The sequence below is a fragment of the Vespa crabro genome, chromosome 5 (genome assembly GCF_910589235.1).
Source record: "Vespa crabro chromosome 5, iyVesCrab1.2, whole genome shotgun sequence".
In the NCBI taxonomy this organism is placed as follows: Eukaryota; Metazoa; Arthropoda; class Insecta; order Hymenoptera; family Vespidae; genus Vespa; species Vespa crabro.
In genome coordinates this window covers 1,657,501-1,680,000 of record NC_060959.1, presented here as the reverse complement: position 1 = coordinate 1,680,000, position 22,500 = coordinate 1,657,501, and positions in this window count along the sequence as shown.

The window sequence follows — 22,500 nt, the reverse complement described above, 5'->3', positions numbered from 1 at the left end:
TTATTATTGTTATTATTGTTCTTATTGCTATTATTGTTATTATTGTCATTATTGTTATTAGTGTTATTAATGTTATTATCGTTATTGTTGTTACTGTTGTTATTGTTGTTATTATTTTTATTATAGTTAATGTTGTTATTATTGTTATTGTTGTTATTGTTGGTATTATTGTTATTATTGTTATTATTATTATTATTATTATTAACGTTATATTGTTATTATTGTTATTGTTGTTATTGTTGTTATTGTTGTTATTGTTGTTATTGTTGTTATTATTGTTATTATTGTTATTGTTTTTATTATTGTTATTGTTGTTATTGTTGTTATTATTGTTATTATTGTTGTTATTTGTTAATGTGGTTATTATTGTTATTGTTGTTATTGTTGTTATTGTTGTTGTTATTGTTGTTATTGTTGTTATCTTTGTTATTATTGTTATTGATGTTATTGTTGTTATTATTGTTCTTATTGTTATTGTTGTTATTATTGTTATTGTTGCTATTGTTGTTATTGTTGTTATTGTTATTGTTGTTAGTATTGTTATTGTTGTTATTGTTATTATTGTTATTATTGTTATTAGTGTTATTAATGTTATTTTCGTTATTGTTGTTATTGTTGTTATTATTTTTATTAAAGTTATTGTTGTTATTATTGTTATTGTTGTTATTGTTGTTATTATTGTAATTATTGTTATTAATATTATTATTGTTATTAATGTTATATTGTTATTATTGTTATTGTTGTAAACGTTGTTATTGTTGTTATTGATGTAATTATTTTTATCGTTGTTATTGTTGTTATTATTGTTATTGTTGTTATTGTTGTTATTATTGTAATTATTGTTATTAATATTATTATTGTTATTAATGTTATATTGTTATTATTGTTATTGTTGTAAACGTTGTTATTGTTGTTATTGATGTAATTATTTTTATCGTTGTTATTGTTAATGTTGTTATTATTGTTATTGTTGTTATTGCTGTTGTTATTGTTGTTATTGTTGTTATTATTGTTATTGTTATTGTCATTATTGTTATTATTATTAATATTGTTATTATTGTTATTATTGTTATTATTGTTATTGTTGTTATTTTTGTTATTGTTGTTATTGTTTGTATTATTGTTATTGTTGTTGTTATTGTTAATGTGGTTATTATTGTTATTGTTGTTATTGTTGTTATTGTTGTGATTATTTTTATTAAAGTTATTGTTGTTATTATTGTTATTGTTGTTATTATTTTTATTATAGTTATTGTTGTTATTATTGTTATTGTTGTTATTGTTGTTATTATTGTTATTATTGTTATTATTATTATTATTGTTATTAATGTTATATTGTTATTATTGTTATTGTTGTTATTGTTGTTAGTGTTGTTATTGTTTTTATTGTTGTTATTGTTGTTATTATTGTTATTATTGTTATTGTTTTTATTATTGTTATTGTTGTTATTATTATTATTATTGTTATTAATGTTATATTGTTATTATTGTTATTGTTGTTATTGTTGTTATTATTGTTGTTATTTTTGTTATTGTTGTTATTGTTATTATTGTTATTATTGTTTTTATTGTTATTGTTATTGTTATTATTGTTATTATTGTTATTATTGTTATTATTGTTCTTATTACTATTATTGTTATAATGTTATTATTGTTACTAGTGTTATTAATGTTAGTATCGTTATTGTTGTTATTGTTGTTATTGTTGTTATTATTTTTATTATAGTTATTGTTGTTATTATTGTTATTGTTGTTATTGTTGTTATTATTGTTCTTATTGTTATTATTATTATTATTTTTATTAATGTTATATTGTTATTATTGTTATTGTTGTTATTGTTATTTTTGTTATTGTTATTATTGTTATTATTGTTATCGTTGTTATTATTGTTATTATTGTTATTATTATTATTGTTACTGTCATTATTGTTATTATTATTGTTATTATTGTTATTATTGTTATTATTGTTATTGTTGTTATTTTTGTTATTGTTGATATTGTTGTTATTATTGTTATTGTTGTTATTGTTGTTATTATTTGTTATTAATGTTATTATTGTTATTATTGTTATTATTGTTATTATTGTTATTATTGTTATTGTTATTGTTATTATTATTATTGTTGTTATTATTGTTATTATTGTTATTATTGTTATTATTGTTAATGTTTTGTTGTTATTATTGTTATTGTTATTGTTATTATTGTTATTATTGTTATTATTGTTATTATTGTTGTTATTGTTATTGTTGTTATTATTCTTATTATTGTGTTATTGTTATTATTGTTATTATTGTTATTGTTGTTATTATTGTTGTTATTATTGTTATTGTTGTTATTGTTATTATTGTTATTATTGTTATTATTGTTATTATTGTTATTGTTATTGTTATTATTGTTATTATTGTTATTATTGTTATTATTGTTCTTATTGTTATTGTTGTTATTATTGTTATTGTTGCTATTGTTGTTATTGTTGTTATTGTTGTTATTATTGTTATTATTGTTATTGTTTTTATTATTGTTATTGTTGTTATTATTATTATTATTGTTATTAATGTTATACTGTTATTATTGTTATTGTTGTTATTGATGTTATTATTGTTGTTATTTTTGTTATTGTTGTTATTGTTATTATTGTTATTATTGTTATTATTGTTTTTATTGTTATTGTTATTGTTATTATTGTTATTATTGTTATTATTGTTATTATTGTTCTTATTACTATTATTGTTATAATGTTATTATTGTTATTAGTGTTATTAATGTTATTATCGTTATTGTTGTTATTGCTGTTATTGTTGTTATTATTTTTATTATAGTTATTGTTGTTATTATTGTTATTGTTGTTATTGTTGTTATTATTGTTCTTATTGTTATTATTATTATTATTTTTATTAATGTTATATTGTTATTATTGTTATTATTGTTATTGTTATTGTTATTATTATTATTGTTGTTATTATTGTTATTATTGTTATTATTGTTATTATTGTTATTATTGTTATTGTTGTTATTGTTGTTATTGTTGTTCTTGTTGTTATTATTTTTATTATAGTTATTGTTCTTATTATTGTTATTCTTGTTATTGTTGTTATTATTGTTATTATTGTTATTATTATTATTATTATTAATGTTATATTGTTATTATTGTTATTGTTGTTATTGTTGTTATTGTTGTTCTTGTTGTTATTGTTGTTATTATTGTTATTATTGTTATTGTTTTTTTATTGTTATTGTTGTTATTGTTGTTATTAATGTTATTATTGTTATTATTATTATTATTGTAATTAATGTTATATTGTTATTATTATTATTATTGTTAATAATGTTATATTGTTATTATTGTTATTGTTGTTATTGTTGTTATTATTGTTATTGTTGTTATTATTGTTGATATTATCGTTATTGTTGTTATTGTTATTATTGTTATTATTGTTATTATTGTTATTGTTATTGTTATTATTGTTATTATTGTTATTATTGTTATTATAGTTCTTATTGATATTATTGTTATTATTGTTATTATTGTTATTAGTGTTATTAATGTTATTATCGTTATTGTTGTTACTGTTGTTATTGTTGTTATTATTGTTATTATTGTTATTATTATTATTATTATTATTAACGTTATATTGTTATTATTGTTATTGTTGTTATTGTTGTTTTTGTTGTTATTGTTGTTATTATTGTTATTATTGTTATTGTTTTTATTATTGTTATTGTTATTTTTGTTATTATTGTTATTGTTGTTATTGTTGTTGTTATTGTTTATGTGGTTATTATTGTTATTATTGTTATTGTTGTTATTATTGTTATTATGGTTATTATTATTATTATTGTTATTAATGTTATATTGTTATTATTGTTATTGTTGTTATTGTTGTTATTATTGTTATTATTGTTATTGTTTTTATTATTGTTATTGTTGTTATTATTGTTATTATTGTTATTATCGTTATTGTTGTTAATGTTGTTATTGTTGTTATTATTTTGTATTTCTTGTTATTGTTGTTATTATTGTTACTGTTGTTATTGTTGTTATTGTTGTTGTTATTGTTATTTTTGTTATTGTTATTATTGTTATTATTGTTATCGTTGTTATTATTGTTATTATTGTTATTATTATTATTGTTACTGTCATTATTGTTATTATTATTGTTATTATTGTTATTATTGTTATTATTGTTATTGTTGTTATTATTGTTATTGTTGATATTGTTGTTATTATTGTTATTGTTGTTATTGTTGTTATTATTTGTTATTAATGTTATTATTGTTATTATTGTTATTATTGTTATTATTGTTATTATTGTTATTGTTATTGTTATTATTATTATTGTTGTTATTATTGTTATTATTGTTATTATTGTTATTATTGTTATTGTTTTGTTGTTATTATTGTTATTGTTATTGTTATTATTGTTATTATTGTTATTATTGTTATTATTGTTGTTATTGTTATTGTTGTTATTATTCTTATTATTGTGTTATTGTTATTATTGTTATTATTGTTATTGTTGTTATTATTGTTGTTATTATTGTTATTGTTGTTATTGTTATTATTGTTATTATTGTTATTATTGTTATTATTGTTATTGTTATTGTTATTATTGTTATTATTGTTATTATTGTTATTATTGTTCTTATTGTTATTGTTGTTATTATTGTTATTGTTGCTATTGTTGTTATTGTTGTTATTGTTAGTATTGTTATTGTTGTTATTGTTATTATTGTTATTATTGTTATTAGTGTTATTAATGTTATTATCGTTATTGTTGTTATTGTTGTTATTGTTGTTATTATTGTTATTAGTGTTATTATTATTATTATTGTTATTAATGTTATATTGTTATTATTGTTATTGTTGTTATTGTTGTTATTGTTGTAATTATTGTTATCGTTGTTATTGTTAATGTTGTTATTATTGTTATTGTTGTTATTGTTGTTGTTATTGTTGTTATTGTTGTCATTGTTGTTATTATTGATATTATTGTTATTATTATTATTATTGTTATTAATGTTATATTGTTATTATTGTTATTGTTGTTATTGTTGTTATTGTTGTAATTATTGTCATCGTTGTTATTGTTATTATTGTTATTATTGTTCTTGTTGTTATTATTGTTATTGTTGTTATTGTTTGTATTATTGTTATTGTTGTTGTTATTGTTAATGTGGTTATTATTGTTATTGTTGTTATTGTTGTTATTGTTGTTGTTTTTGTTGTTATTGTTGTTATCTTTGTTATTATTGTTCTTGTTGTTATTATTATTATTGTTGTTATTGTTTGTTATTGTTGTTATTGTTGTTATTGTTATTGTTGTTATTATTGTTATTGTTGTTATTTTTATTATTGGTATTATTGTTATTATTGTATTATTGTTATTGTTACTGTTATAATTGTTATTATTGTTATTATTATTATTATTGTTCTTATTGCTATTATTGTTATTGTTGTTATTGTTTGTATTATTGTTATTGTTATTGTCATTATTGTTATTATTATTATTGTTGTTATTATTGTTATTATTGTTATTATTGTTGTTATTGTTATTGTTGTTATTATTCTTATTATTGTTGTTATTGTTATTATTGTTATTATTGTTATTATTTTTGTTATAGTTATTGTTGTTATTATTGTTATTATTGTTATTATTATTATTATTGTTATTAATGTTATATTGTTATTATTGTTATTGTTGTTATTGTTGTTATTATTGTTATTATTGTCATTGTTTTTATTATTGTTATTGTTGTTATTATTGTTATTATTGTTATTATCGTTATTGTTGTTAATGTTGTTATTGTTGTTATTATTTTGTATTTCTTGTTATTGTTGTTATTATTGTTATTGTTGTTATTGTCGTTATTGTTGTTGTTATTGTTATTTTTGTTATTGTTATTATTGTTATTATTGTTATCGTTGTTATTATTGTTTTTATTGTTATTATTGTTATTGTTATTGTTGTTATTATTGTTATTGTTATTGTTATTATTGTTATTATTTTTATTATTGTTATTATTTTTGTTATTGTTATTGTTGTTATTATTCTTATTAATGTGTTATTGTTATTATTGTTATTGTTATTGTTGTTATTATTGTTATTGTTATTGTTATTATTGTTACTATTGTTATTATTGTTATTATTGTTGTTATTGTTATTGTTGTTATTATTCTTATTATTATGTTATTGTTATTAGTGTTATTAATGTTATTATCGTTATTGTTGTTACTGTTGTTATTATTGTTATTATTTTTGTTATAGTTAATGTTGTTATTATTGTTATTGTTGTTATTGTTGGTATTATTGTTATTATTGTTATTATTATTATTATTATTATTAACGTTATATTGTTATTATTGTTATTGTTGTTATTGTTGTTATTGTTGTTATTGTTGTTATTGTTGTTATTATTGTTATTATTGTTATTGTTTTTATTATTGTTATTGTTGTTATTGTTGTTATTATTGTTATTATTGTTGTTATTTGTTAATGTGGTTATTATTGTTATTGTTGTTATTGTTGTTATTGTTGTTGTTATTGTTGTTATTGTTGTTATCTTTGTTATTATTGTTATTGATGTTATTGTTGTTATTATTGTTCTTATTGTTATTGTTGTTATTATTGTTATTGTTGCTATTGTTGTTATTGTTGTTATTGTTATTGTTGTTAGTATTGTTATTGTTGTTATTGTTATTATTGTTATTATTGTTATTAGTGTTATTAATGTTATTTTCGTTATTGTTGTTATTGTTGTTATTATTTTTATTAAAGTTATTGTTGTTATTATTGTTATTGTTGTTATTGTTGTTATTATTGTAATTATTGTTATTAATATTATTATTGTTATTAATGTTATATTGTTATTATTGTTATTGTTGTAAACGTTGTTATTGTTGTTATTGATGTAATTATTTTTATCGTTGTTATTGTTGTTATTATTGTTATTGTTGTTATTGTTGTTATTATTGTAATTATTGTTATTAATATTATTATTGTTATTAATGTTATATTGTTATTATTGTTATTGTTGTAAACGTTGTTATTGTTGTTATTGATGTAATTATTTTTATCGTTGTTATTGTTAATGTTGTTATTATTGTTATTGTTGTTATTGTTGTTGTTATTGTAATTATTGTTATTAATATTATTATTGTTATTAATGTTATATTGTTATTATTGTTATTGTTGTAAACGTTGTTATTGTTGTTATTATTGTAATTATTGTTATTAATATTATTATTGTTATTAATGTTATATTGTTATTATTGTTATTGTTGTAAACGTTGTTATTGTTGTTATTGATGTAATTATTTTTATCGTTGTTATTGTTAATGTTGTTATTATTGTTATTGTTGTTATTGTTGTTGTTATTGTTGTTATTGTTGTTATTATTGTTATTGTTTTTATTATTGTTATTGTTATTGTCATTATTGTAATTATTATTAATATTGTTATTATTGTTATTATTGTTATTATTGTTATTGTTGTTATTTTTGTTATTGTTGTTATTGTTTGTAGTATTGTTATTGTTGTTGTTATTGTTAATGTGGTTATTATTGTTATTGTTGTTATTGTTGTTATTGTTGTTATTATTTTTATTAAAGTTATTGTTGTTATTATTGTTATTGTTGTTATTATTTTTATTATAGTTATTGTTGTTATTATTGTTATTGTTGTTATTGTTGTTATTATTGTTATTATTGTTATTATTATTATTATTGTTATTAATGTTATATTGTTATTATTGTTATTGTTGTTATTGTTGTTATTGTTGTTATTGTTTTTATTGTTGTTATTGTTGTTATTATTGTTATTATTGTTATTGTTTTTATTAATGTTATTGTTGTTATTATTATTATTATTGTTATTAATGTTATACTGTTATTATTGTTATTGTTGTTATTGTTGTTATTATTGTTGTTATTTTTGTTATTGTTGTTATTGTTATTATTGTTATTATTGTTATTATTGTTTTTATTGTTATTGTTATTGTTATTATTGTTATTATTGTTATTATTGTTATTATTGTTCTTATTACTATTATTGTTATAATGTTATTATTGTTATTAGTGTTATTAATGTTATTATCGTTATTGTTGTTATTGCTGTTATTGTTGTTATTATTTTTATTATAGTTATTGTTGTTATTATTGTTATTGTTGTTATTGTTGTTATTATTGTTCTTATTGTTATTATTATTATTATTTTTATTAATGTTATATTGTTATTATTGTTATTATTGTTATTGTTATTGTTATTATTATTATTGTTGTTATTATTGTTATTATTGTTATTATTGTTATTATTGTTATTATTGTTATTGTTGTTATTGTTGTTATTGTTGTTCTTGTTGTTATTATTTTTATTATAGTTATTGTTCTTATTATTGTTATTCTTGTTATTGTTGTTATTATTGTTATTATTGTTATTATTATTATTATTATTAATGTTATATTGTTATTATTGTTATTGTTGTTATTGTTGTTATTGTTGTTCTTGTTGTTATTGTTGTTATTATTGTTATTATTGTTATTGTTTTTTTATTGTTATTGTTGTTATTGTTGTTATTAATGTTATTATTGTTATTATTATTATTATTGTAATTAATGTTATATTGTTATTATTATTATTATTGTTAATAATGTTATATTGTTATTATTGTTATTGTTGTTATTGTTGTTATTATTGTTATTGTTGTTATTATTGTTGATATTATCGTTATTGTTGTTATTGTTATTATTGTTATTATTGTTATTATTGTTATTGTTATTGTTATTATTGTTATTATTGTTATTATTGTTATTATAGTTCTTATTGATATTATTGTTATTATTGTTATTATTGTTATTAGTGTTATTAATGTTATTATCGTTATTGTTGTTACTGTTGTTATTGTTGTTATTATTGTTATTATTGTTATTATTATTATTATTATTATTAACGTTATATTGTTATTATTGTTATTGTTGTTATTGTTGTTTTTGTTGTTATTGTTGTTATTATTGTTATTATTGTTATTGTTTTTATTATTGTTATTGTTATTTTTGTTATTATTGTTATTGTTGTTATTGTTGTTGTTATTGTTTATGTGGTTATTATTGTTATTATTGTTATTGTTGTTATTATTGTTATTATGGTTATTATTATTATTATTGTTATTAATGTTATATTGTTATTATTGTTATTGTTGTTATTGTTGTTATTATTGTTATTATTGTTATTGTTTTTATTATTGTTATTGTTGTTATTATTGTTATTATTGTTATTATCGTTATTGTTGTTAATGTTGTTATTGTTGTTATTATTTTGTATTTCTTGTTATTGTTGTTATTATTGTTACTGTTGTTATTGTTGTTATTGTTGTTGTTATTGTTATTTTTGTTATTGTTATTATTGTTATTATTGTTATCGTTGTTATTATTGTTATTATTGTTATTATTATTATTGTTACTGTCATTATTGTTATTATTATTGTTATTATTGTTATTATTGTTATTATTGTTATTGTTGTTATTTTTGTTATTGTTGATATTGTTGTTATTATTGTTATTGTTGTTATTGTTGTTATTATTTGTTATTAATGTTATTATTGTTATTATTGTTATTATTGTTATTATTGTTATTATTGTTATTGTTATTGTTATTATTATTATTGTTGTTATTATTGTTATTATTGTTATTATTGTTATTATTGTTATTGTTTTGTTGTTATTATTGTTATTGTTATTGTTATTATTGTTATTATTGTTATTATTGTTATTATTGTTGTTATTGTTATTGTTGTTATTATTCTTATTATTGTGTTATTGTTATTATTGTTATTATTGTTATTGTTGTTATTATTGTTGTTATTATTGTTATTGTTGTTATTGTTATTATTGTTATTATTGTTATTATTGTTATTATTGTTATTGTTATTGTTATTATTGTTATTATTGTTATTATTGTTATTATTGTTCTTATTGTTATTGTTGTTATTATTGTTATTGTTGCTATTGTTGTTATTGTTGTTATTGTTAGTATTGTTATTGTTGTTATTGTTATTATTGTTATTATTGTTATTAGTGTTATTAATGTTATTATTGTTATTGTTGTTATTGTTGTTATTGTTGTAATTATTGTTATCGTTGTTATTGTTAATGTTGTTATTATTGTTATTGTTGTTATTGTTGTTGTTATTGTTGTTATTGTTGTCATTGTTGTTATTATTGATATTATTGTTATTATTATTATTATTGTTATTAATGTTATATTGTTATTATTGTTATTGTTGTTATTGTTGTTATTGTTGTAATTATTGTCATCGTTGTTATTGTTATTATTGTTATTATTGTTATTGCTGTTATTTTTGTTATTGTTGTTATTGTTTGTATTATTGTTATTGTTGTTGTTATTGTTAATGTGGTTATTATTGTTATTGTTGTTATTGTTGTTATTGTTGTTGTTTTTGTTGTTATTGTTGTTATCTTTGTTATTATTGTTCTTGTTGTTATTATTATTATTGTTGTTATTGTTTGTTATTGTTGTTATTGTTGTTATTGTTATTGTTGTTATTATTGTTATTGTTGTTATTTTTATTATTGGTATTATTGTTATTATTGTATTATTGTTATTGTTACTGTTATAATTGTTATTATTGTTATTATTATTATTATTGTTCTTATTGCTATTATTGTTATTGTTGTTATTGTTTGTATTATTGTTATTGTTATTGTCATTATTGTTATTATTATTATTGTTGTTATTATTGTTATTATTGTTATTATTGTTGTTATTGTTATTGTTGTTATTATTCTTATTATTGTTGTTATTGTTATTATTGTTATTATTGTTATTATTTTTGTTATAGTTATTGTTGTTATTATTGTTATTATTGTTATTATTATTATTATTGTTATTAATGTTATATTGTTATTATTGTTATTGTTGTTATTGTTGTTATTATTGTTATTATTGTCATTGTTTTTATTATTGTTATTGTTGTTATTATTGTTATTATTGTTATTATCGTTATTGTTGTTAATGTTGTTATTGTTGTTATTATTTTGTATTTCTTGTTATTGTTGTTATTATTGTTATTGTTGTTATTGTCGTTATTGTTGTTGTTATTGTTATTTTTGTTATTGTTATTATTGTTATTATTGTTATCGTTGTTATTATTGTTTTTATTGTTATTATTGTTATTGTTATTGTTGTTATTATTGTTATTGTTATTGTTATTATTGTTATTATTTTTATTATTGTTATTATTTTTGTTATTGTTATTGTTGTTATTATTCTTATTAATGTGTTATTGTTATTATTGTTATTGTTATTGTTGTTATTATTGTTATTGTTATTGTTATTATTGTTACTATTGTTATTATTGTTATTATTGTTGTTATTGTTATTGTTGTTATTATTCTTATTATTATGTTATTGTTATTATTGTTATTATTGTTATTGTTGTTATTATTGTTGTTATTACTGTTATTGTTCTTATTGTTATTATTGTTATTATTGTTATTATTGTTATTATTGTTATTGTTATTGTTATTATTGTTATTATTGTTATTATTGTTATTATTGTTCTTATTGCTATTATTGTTATTATTGTCATTATTGTTATTAGTGTTATTAATGTTATTATCGTTATTGTTGTTACTGTTGTTATTGTTGTTATTATTTTTATTATAGTTATTGTTGTTATTATTGTTATTGTTGTTATTGTTGTTATTATTGTTATTATTGTTATTATTATTATTATTGTTATTAATGTTATATTGTTATTATTGTTATTGTTGTTATTGTTGTTATTGTTGTTATTGTTTTTATTGTTGTTATTGTTGTTATTATTGTTATTATTGTTATTGTTTTTATTATTGTTATTGTTGTTATTATTATTATTATTGTTATTAATGTTATACTGTTATTATTGTTATTGTTGTTATTGTTGTTATTATTGTTGTTATTTTTGTTATTGTTGTTATTGTTATTATTGTTATTATTGTTATTATTGTTTTTATTGTTATTGTTATTGTTATTATTGTTATTATTGTTATTATTGTTATTATTGTTCTTATTACTATTATTGTTATAATGTTATTATTGTTATTAGTGTTATTAATGTTATTATCGTTATTGTTGTTATTGCTGTTATTGTTGTTATTATTTTTATTATAGTTATTGTTGTTATTATTGTTATTGTTGTTATTGTTGTTATTATTGTTCTTATTGTTATTATTATTATTATTTTTATTAATGTTATATTGTTATTATTGTTATTATTGTTATTGTTATTGTTATTATTATTATTGTTGTTATTATTGTTATTATTGTTATTATTGTTATTATTGTTATTATTGTTATTGTTGTTATTGTTGTTATTGTTGTTCTTGTTGTTATTATTTTTATTATAGTTATTGTTGTTATTATTGTTATTATTGTTATTGTTGTTATTATTGTTATTATTGTTATTATTATTATTATTATTAATGTTATATTGTTATTATTGTTATTGTTGTTATTGTTGTTATTGTTGTTCTTGTTGTTATTGTTGTTATTATTGTTATTATTGTTATTGTTTTTTTATTGTTATTGTTGTTATTGTTGTTATTAATGTTATTATTGTTATTATTATTATTATTGTAATTAATGTTATATTGTTATTATTATTATTATTGTTAATAATGTTATATTGTTATTATTGTTATTGTTGTTATTGTTGTTATTATTGTTATTGTTGTTATTATTGTTGATATTATCGTTATTGTTGTTATTGTTAATATTGTTATTATTGTTATTATTGTTATTGTTATTGTTATTATTGTTATTATTGTTATTATTGTTATTATAGTTCTTATTGATATTATTGTTATTATTGTTATTATTGTTATTAGTGTTATTAATGTTATTATCGTTATTGTTGTTACTGTTGTTATTGTTGTTATTATTGTTATTATTGTTATTATTATTATTATTATTATTAACGTTATATTGTTATTATTGTTATTGTTGTTATTGTTGTTTTTGTTGTTATTGTTGTTATTATTGTTATTATTGTTATTGTTTTTATTATTGTTATTGTTATTTTTGTTATTATTGTTATTGTTGTTATTGTTGTTGTTATTGTTTATGTGGTTATTATTGTTATTATTGTTATTGTTGTTATTATTGTTATTATGGTTATTATTATTATTATTGTTATTAATGTTATATTGTTATTATTGTTATTGTTGTTATTGTTGTTATTATTGTTATTATTGTTATTGTTTTTATTATTGTTATTGTTGTTATTATTGTTATTATTGTTATTATCGTTATTGTTGTTAATGTTGTTATTGTTGTTATTATTTTGTATTTCTTGTTATTGTTGTTATTATTGTTACTGTTGTTATTGTTGTTATTGTTATTGTTATTGTTATTTTTGTTATTGTTATTATTGTTATTATTGTTATCGTTGTTATTATTGTTATTATTGTTATTATTATTATTGTTACTGTCATTATTGTTATTATTATTGTTATTATTGTTATTATTGTTATTATTGTTATTGTTGTTATTTTTGTTATTGTTGATATTGTTGTTATTATTGTTATTGTTGTTATTGTTGTTATTATTTGTTATTAATGTTATTATTGTTATTATTGTTATTATTGTTATTATTGTTATTAATGTTATTGTTATTGTTATTATTATTATTGTTGTTATTATTGTTATTATTGTTATTATTGTTATTATTGTTATTGTTTTGTTGTTATTATTGTTATTGTTATTGTTATTATTGTTATTATTGTTATTATTGTTATTATTGTTGTTATTGTTATTGTTGTTATTATTCTTATTATTGTGTTATTGTTATTATTGTTATTATTGTTATTGTTGTTATTATTGTTGTTATTATTGTTATTGTTGTTATTGTTATTATTGTTATTATTGTTATTATTGTTATTATTGTTATTGTTATTGTTATTATTGTTATTATTGTTATTATTGTTATTATTGTTCTTATTGTTATTGTTGTTATTATTGTTATTGTTGCTATTGTTGTTATTGTTGTTATTGTTAGTATTGTTATTGTTGTTATTGTTATTATTGTTATTATTGTTATTAGTGTTATTAATGTTATTATCGTTATTGTTGTTATTGTTGTTATTTTTGTTATTATTGTTATTAGTGTTATTATTATTATTATTGTTATTAATGTTATATTGTTATTATTGTTATTGTTGTTATTGTTGTTATTGTTGTAATTATTGTTATCGTTGTTATTGTTAATGTTGTTATTATTGTTATTGTTGTTATTGTTGTTGTTATTGTTGTTATTGTTGTCATTGTTGTTATTATTGTTATTATTGTTATTATTATTATTATTGTTATTAATGTTATATTGTTATTATTGTTATTGTTGTTATTGTTGTTATTGTTGTAATTATTGTCATCGTTGTTATTGTTATTATTGTTATTATTGTTATTGTTGTTATTTTTGTTATTGTTGTTATTGTTTGTATTATTGTTATTGTTGTTGTTATTGTTAATGTGGTTATTATTGTTATTGTTGTTATTGTTGTTATTGTTGTTGTTTTTGTTGTTATTGTTGTTATCTTTGTTATTATTGTTCTTGTTGTTATTATTATTATTGTTGTTATTGTTTGTTATTGTTGTTATTGTTGTTATTGTTATTGTTGTTATTATTGTTATTGTTGTTATTTTTATTATTGGTATTATTGTTATTATTGTATTATTGTTATTGTTACTGTTATAATTGTTATTATTGTTATTATTATTATTATTGTTCTTATTGCTATTATTGTTATTGTTGTTATTGTTTGTATTATTGTTATTGTTATTGTCATTATTGTTATTATTATTATTGTTGTTATTATTGTTATTATTGTTATTATTGTTGTTATTGTTATTGTTGTTATTATTCTTATTATTGTTGTTATTGTTATTATTGTTATTATTGTTATTATTTTTGTTATAGTTATTGTTGTTATTATTGTTATTATTGTTATTATTATTATTATTGTTATTAATGTTATATTGTTATTATTGTTATTGTTGTTATTGTTGTTATTATTGTTATTATTGTCATTGTTTTTATTATTGTTATTGTTGTTATTATTGTTATTATTGTTATTATCGTTATTGTTGTTAATGTTGTTATTGTTGTTATTATTTTGTATTTCTTGTTAATGTTGTTATTATTGTTATTGTTGTTATTGTCGTTATTGTTGTTGTTATTGTTATTTTTGTTATTGTTATTATTGTTATTATTGTTATCGTTGTTATTATTGTTTTTATTGTTATTATTGTTATTGTTATTGTTGTTATTATTGTTATTGTTATTGTTATTATTGTTATTATTTTTATTATTGTTATTATTTTTGTTATTGTTATTGTTGTTATTATTCTTATTAATGTGTTATTGTTATTATTGTTATTGTTATTGTTGTTATTATTGTTATTGTTATTGTTGTTATTATTGTTATTGTTATTGTTATTATTGTTACTATTGTTATTATTGTTATTATTGTTGTTATTGTTATTGTTGTTATTATTCTTATTATTATGTTATTGTTATTATTGTTATTATTGTTATTGTTGTTATTATTGTTGTTATTACTGTTATTGTTCTTATTGTTATTATTGTTATTATTGTTATTATTGTTATTATTGTTATTGTTATTGTTATTATTGTTATTATTGTTATTATTGTTATTATTGTTCTTATTGCTATTATTGTTATTATTGTCATTATTGTTATTAGTGTTATTAATGTTATTATCGTTATTGTTGTTACTGTTGTTATTGTTGTTATTATTTTTATTATAGTTAATGTTGTTATTATTGTTATTGTTGTTATTGTTGGTATTATTGTTATTATTGTTATTATTATTATTATTATTATTAACGTTATATTGTTATTATTGTTATTGTTGTTATTGTTGTTATTGTTGTTATTGTTGTTATTGTTGTTATTATTGTTATTATTGTTATTGTTTTTATTATTGTTATTGTTGTTATTGTTGTTATTATTGTTATTATTGTTGTTATTTGTTAATGAGGTTATTATTGTTATTGTTGTTATTGTTGTTATTGTTGTTGTTATTGTTGTTATTGTTGTTATCTTTGTTATTATTGTTATTGATGTTATTGTTGTTATTATTGTTCTTATTGTTATTGTTGTTATTATTGTTATTGTTGCTATTGTTGTTATTGTTGTTATTGTTATTGTTGTTAGTATTGTTATTGTTGTTATTGTTATTATTGTTATTATTGTTATTAGTGTTATTAATGTTATTTTCGTTATTGTTGTTATTGTTGTTATTATTTTTATTAAAGTTATTGTTGTTATTATTGTTATTGTTGTTATTGTTGTTATTATTGTAATTATTGTTATTAATATTATTATTGTTATTAATGTTATATTGTTATTATTGTTATTGTTGTAAACGTTGTTATTGTTGTTATTGATGTAATTATTTTTATCGTTGTTATTGTTGTTATTATTGTTATTGTTGTTATTGTTGTTATTATTGTAATTATTGTTATTAATATTATTATTGTTATTAATGTTATATTGTTATTATTGTTATTGTTGTAAACGTTGTTATTGTTGTTATTGATGTAATTATTTTTATCGTTGTTATTGTTAATGTTGTTATTATTGTTATTGTTGTTATTGTTGTTGTTATTGTTGTTATTGTTGTTATTATTGTTATTGTTTTTATTATTGTTATTGTTATTGTCATTATTGTAATTATTATTAATATTGTTATTATTGTTATTATTGTTATTATTGTTATTGTTGTTATTTTTGTTATTGTTGTTATTGTTTGTAGTATTGTTATTGTTGTTGTTATTGTTAATGTGGTTATTATTGTTATTGTTGTTATTGTTGTTATTGTTGTTATTATTTTTATTAAAGTTATTGTTGTTATTATTGTTATTGTTGTTATTATTTTTATTATAGTTATTGTTGTTATTATTGTTATTGTTGTTATTGTTGTTATTATTGTTATTATTGTTATTATTATTATTATTGTTATTAATGTTATATTGTTATTATTGTTATTGTTGTTATTGTTGTTATTGTTGTTATTGTTTTTATTGTTGTTATTGTTGTTATTATTGTTATTATTGTTATTGTTTTTATTATTGTTATTGTTGTTATTATTATTATTATTGTTATTAATGTTATACTGTTATTATTGTTATTGTTGTTATTGTTGTTATTATTGTTGTTATTTTTGTTATTGTTGTTATTGTTATTATTGTTATTATTGTTATTATTGTTTTTATTGTTATTGTTATTGTTATTATTGTTATTATTGTTATTATTGTTATTATTGTTCTTATTATTATTATTGTTATAATGTTATTATTGTTATTAGTGTTATTAATGTTATTATCGTTATTGTTGTTATTGCTGTTATTGTTGTTATTATTTTTATTATAGTTATTGTTGTTATTATTGTTATTGTTGTTATTGTTGTTATTATTGTTCTTATTGTTATTATTATTATTATTTTTATTAATGTTATATTGTTATTATTGTTATTATTGTTATTGTTATTGTTATTATTATTATTGTTGTTATTATTGTTATTATTGTTATTATTGTTATTATTGTTATTATTGTTATTGTTGTTATTGTTGTTATTGTTGTTCTTGTTGTTATTATTTTTATTATAGTTATTGTTCTTATTATTGTTATTCTTGTTATTGTTGTTATTATTGTTATTATTGTTATTATTATTATTATTATTAATGTTATATTGTTATTATTGTTATTGTTGTTATTGTTGTTATTGTTGTTCTTGTTGTTATTGTTGTTATTATTGTTATTATTGTTATTGTTTTTTTATTGTTATTGTTGTTATTGTTGTTATTAATGTTATTATTGTTATTATTATTATTATTGTAATTAATGTTATATTGTTATTATTATTATTATTGTTAATAATGTTATATTGTTATTATTGTTATTGTTGTTATTGTTGTTATTATTGTTATTGTTGTTATTATTGTTGATATTATCGTTATTGTTGTTATTGTTATTATTGTTATTATTGTTATTATTGTTATTGTTATTGTTATTATTGTTATTATTGTTATTATTGTTATTATAGTTCTTATTGATATTATTGTTATTATTGTTATTATTGTTATTAGTGTTATTAATGTTATTATCGTTATTGTTGTTACTGTTGTTATTGTTGTTATTATTGTTATTATTGTTATTATTATTATTATTATTATTAACGTTATATTGTTATTATTGTTATTGTTGTTATTGTTGTTTTTGTTGTTATTGTTGTTATTATTGTTATTATTGTTATTGTTTTTATTATTGTTATTGTTATTTTTGTTATTATTGTTATTGTTGTTATTGTTGTTGTTATTGTTTATGTGGTTATTATTGTTATTATTGTTATTGTTGTTATTATTGTTATTATGGTTATTATTATTATTATTGTTATTAATGTTATATTGTTATTATTGTTATTGTTGTTATTGTTGTTATTATTGTTATTATTGTTATTGTTTTTATTATTGTTATTGTTGTTATTATTGTTATTATTGTTATTATCGTTATTGTTGTTAATGTTGTTATTGTTGTTATTATTTTGTATTTCTTGTTATTGTTGTTATTATTGTTACTGTTGTTATTGTTGTTATTGTTGTTGTTATTGTTATTTTTGTTATTGTTATTATTGTTATTATTGTTATCGTTGTTATTATTGTTATTATTGTTATTATTATTATTGTTACTGTCATTATTGTTATTATTATTGTTATTATTGTTATTATTGTTATTATTGTTATTGTTGTTATTTTTGTTATTGTTGATATTGTTGTTATTATTGTTATTGTTGTTATTGTTGTTATTATTTGTTATTAATGTTATTATTGTTATTATTGTTATTATTGTTATTATTGTTATTATTGTTATTGTTATTGTTATTATTATTATTGTTGTTATTATTGTTATTATTGTTATTATTGTTATTATTGTTATTGTTTTGTTGTTATTATTGTTATTGTTATTGTTATTATTGTTATTATTGTTATTATTGTTATTATTGTTGTTATTGTTATTGTTGTTATTATTCTTATTATTGTGTTATTGTTATTATTGTTATTATTGTTATTGTTGTTATTATTGTTGTTATTATTGTTATTGTTGTTATTGTTATTATTGTTATTATTGTTATTATTGTTATTATTGTTATTGTTATTGTTATTATTGTTATTATTGTTATTATTGTTATTATTGTTCTTATTGTTATTGTTGTTATTATTGTTATTGTTGCTATTGTTGTTATTGTTATTATTGTTATTATTGTTATTGTTGTTATTGTTATTATTGTTATTATTGTTATTAGTGTTATTAATGTTATTATCGTTATTGTTGTTATTGTTGTTATTGTTGTTATTATTGTTATTAGTGTTATTATTATTATTATTGTTATTAATGTTATATTGTTATTATTGTTATTGTTGTTATTGTTGTTATTGTTGTAATTATTGTTATCGTTGTTATTGTTAATGTTGTTATTATTGTTATTGTTGTTATTGTTGTTGTTATTGTTGTTATTGTTGTCATTGTTGTTATTATTGATATTATTGTTATTATTATTATTATTGTTATTAATGTTATATTGTTATTATTGTTATTGTTGTTATTGTTGTTATTGTTGTAATTATTGTCATCGTTGTTATTGTTATTATTGTTATTATTGTTATTATTGTTATTTTTGTTATTGTTGTTATTGTTTGTATTATTGTTATTGTTGTTGTTATTGTTAATGTGGTTATTATTGTTATTGTTGTTATTGTTGTTATTGTTGTTGTTTTTGTTGTTATTGTTGTTATCTTTGTTATTATTGTTCTTGTTGTTATTATTATTATTGTTGTTATTGTTTGTTATTGTTGTTATTGTTGTTATTGTTATTGTTGTTATTATTGTTATTGTTGTTATTTTTATTATTGGTATTATTGTTATTATTGTATTATTGTTATTGTTACTGTTATAATTGTTATTATTGTTATTATTATTATTATTGTTCTTATTGCTATTATTGTTATTGTTGTTATTGTTTGTATTATTGTTATTGTTATTGTCATTATTGTTATTATTATTATTGTTGTTATTATTGTTATTATTGTTATTATTGTTGTTATTGTTATTGTTGTTATTATTCTTATTATTGTTGTTATTGTTATTATTGTTATTATTGTTATTATTTTTGTTATAGTTATTGTTGTTATTATTGTTATTATTGTTATTATTATTATTATTGTTATTAATGTTATATTGTTATTATTGTTATTGTTGTTATTGTTGTTATTATTGTTATTATTGTCATTGTTTTTATTATTGTTATTGTTGTTATTATTGTTATTATTGTTATTATCGTTATTGTTGTTAATGTTGTTATTGTTGTTATTATTTTGTATTTCTTGTTATTGTTGTTATTATTGTTATTGTTGTTATTGTCGTTATTGTTGTTGATATTGTTATTTTTGTTATTGTTATTATTGTTATTATTGTTATCGTTGTTATTATTGTTTTTATTGTTATTATTGTTATTGTTATTGTTGTTATTATTGTTATTGTTATTGTTATTATTGTTATTATTTTTATTATTGTTATTATTTTTGTTATTGTTATTGTTGTTATTATTCTTATTAATGTGTTATTGTTATTATTGTTATTGTTATTGTTGTTATTATTGTTATTGTTATTGTTATTATTGTTACTATTGTTATTATTGTTATTATTGTTGTTATTGTTATTGTTGTTATTATTCTTATTATTATGTTATTGTTATTATTGTTATTATTGTTATTGTTGTTATTATTGTTGTTATTACTGTTATTGTTCTTATTGTTATTATTGTTATTATTGTTATTATTGTTATTATTGTTATTGTTATTGTTATTATTGTTATTATTGTTATTATTGTTATTATTGTTCTTATTGCTATTATTGTTATTATTGTCATTATTGTTAATAGTGTTATTAATGTTATTATCGTTATTGTTGTTACTGTTGTTATTGTTGTTATTATTTTTATTATAGTTAATGTTGTTATTATTGTTATTGTTGTTATTGTTGGTATTATTGTTATTATTGTTATTATTATTATTATTATTATTAACGTTATATTGTTATTATTGTTATTGTTGTTATTGTTGTTATTGTTGTTATTGTTGTTATTGTTGTTATTATTGTTATTATTGTTATTGTTTTTATTATTGTTATTGTTGTTATTGTTGTTATTATTGTTATTATTGTTGTTATTTGTTAATGTGGTTATTATTGTTATTGTTGTTATTGTTGTTATTGTTGTTGTTATTGTTGTTATTGTTGTTATCTTTGTTATTATTGTTATTGATGTTATTGTTGTTATTATTGTTCTTATTGTTATTGTTGTTATTATTGTTATTGTTGCTATTGTTGTTATTGTTGTTATTGTTATTGTTGTTAGTATTGTTATTGTTGTTATTGTTATTATTGTTATTATTGTTATTAGTGTTATTAATGTTATTTTCGTTATTGTTGTTATTGTTGTTATTATTTTTATTAAAGTTATTGTTGTTATTATTGTTATTGTTGTTATTGTTGTTATTATTGTAATTATTGTTATTAATATTATTATTGTTATTAATGTTATATTGTTATTATTGTTATTGTTGTAAACGTTGTTATTGTTGTTATTGATGTAATTATTTTTATCGTTGTTATTGTTGTTATTATTGTTATTGTTGTTATTGTTGTTATTATTGTAATTATTGTTATTAATATTATTATTGTTATTAATGTTATATTGTTATTATTGTTATTGTTGTAAACGTTGTTATTGTTGTTATTGATGTAATTATTTTTATCGTTGTTATTGTTAATGTTGTTATTATTGTTATTGTTGTTATTGTTGTTGTTATTGTTGTTATTGTTGTTATTATTGTTATTGTTATTGTCATTTTTGTTATTATTATTAATATTGTTATTATTGTTATTATTGTTATTATTGTAATTGTTGTTATTTTTGTTATTGTTGTTATTGTTTGTATTATTGTTATTGTTGTTGTTATTGTTAATGTGGTTATTATTGTTATTGTTGTTATTGTTGTTATTGTTGTGATTATTTTTATTAAAGTTATTGTTGTTATTATTGTTATTGTTGTTATTATTTTTATTATAGTTATTGTTGTTATTATTGTTATTGTTGTTATTGTTGTTATTATTGTTATTATTGTTATTATTATTATTATTGTTATTAATGTTATATTGTTATTATTGTTATTGTTGTTATTGTTGTTAGTGTTGTTATTGTTTTTATTGTTGTTATTGTTGTTATTATTGTTATTATTGTTATTGTTTTTATTATTGTTATTGTTGTTATTATTATTATTATTGTTATTAATGTTATATTGTTATTATTGTTATTGTTGTTATTGTTGTTATTATTGTTGTTATTTTTGTTATTGTTGTTATTGTTA